Raw genomic sequence first — 1180 nt, 5'->3', positions numbered from 1 at the left:
CTAAGTGTCCTAGCTGATAGTACCAACCCTATGATCCCCCAGGAACATCACCTGTTTTAGCCTTTCTGCAGTCAGGTCAGCATAATGTGCCTGAAGTAGATTTGAGCTGCTGCTGCTGTCACCCTATAGAGGGGAGGCCAGGACCTGAACCCTTCATGTGTGTCTACACTGGCAATGAGGTGCCTGTGCCACCTGACTGGCTCAGAGACAGGTTAGGGGCTAGTTAATTGCCGTGTGGATTTTCACACTTGGGCAAGCTGTGGGACTCTCCCACCATACAGGATCCTAGAACCTAGGCCCAAACAGCTATACTGCAATGAAACAGCCCCTTAGCCAGGGCTACCTATGGGCTTTTAAGTGCAGCATAGATATACCCTTTCAATCTTACACATGTAATTGAAATACCTTGCTTCACATCCAATGAGTACTTAGTTCTTAGATGCATTACCAGTTCTTTATTTACACTTGGAATAAATGTGGGCCCTCCTTCAATTATTTTTGATGATGCCAGACTGGGCTCTAATCCTCATGAATAGCTTTAGGCTCTCAATGAAATAATGACTAACACAGATGTCTTCAGTCTGTCTATGGGGCAATTTCATATGAGTCAGGATGAGATCTACCAGGAAGATTCTGAGTGGAGCTAGGAAAAGATCAGGACCTCGGGGATCATTCCCTTTCCCACCACTACATTATTTCTAGCTGTAGTTGCCCTGGCCTTACCCCCTGGGGTATTCAGCCTTACTGCAGGAAGCCAGCTTCATCTACTGTAGTCAGACTTAGGTCTTCCTCACCCATGAGGGAGGGATTCATCCTCAGTCAATGCAGCTACTCCAACTCCAAACTGCTAGAGAGAAAAAAATTCATAGATTCCAAGGGAACAAGGGACCATTGTGATCCTGTAGTCTGACCTGCATAACACAGCCCGTGGAACTTCCCCAAATAATTCCCAGAGCATCTTTTAGAAAAAGGCAAATGGAATATTCTAAGAGAGCATCCAGTCCCCATCTGCAATATCCTCATATTCTCTTGAGGCAGCAAATGCACCTGTCTGTCACTGCAGCTACATAAGGTTTTCCAGGACTGGAAGTGCATGGTGGAAATCTTAAACATTCCCCTGAAAGCTATTCAAGCAGCACTCCACAAGCTCTTAAACATACTGCATTCATTAACAGCAGGG

This window comes from Gopherus flavomarginatus, chromosome 7 (genome assembly GCF_025201925.1).
Source record: "Gopherus flavomarginatus isolate rGopFla2 chromosome 7, rGopFla2.mat.asm, whole genome shotgun sequence".
NCBI lineage: Eukaryota > Metazoa > Chordata > Testudines > Testudinidae > Gopherus > Gopherus flavomarginatus.
This window is presented reverse-complemented; position numbering follows the sequence as displayed.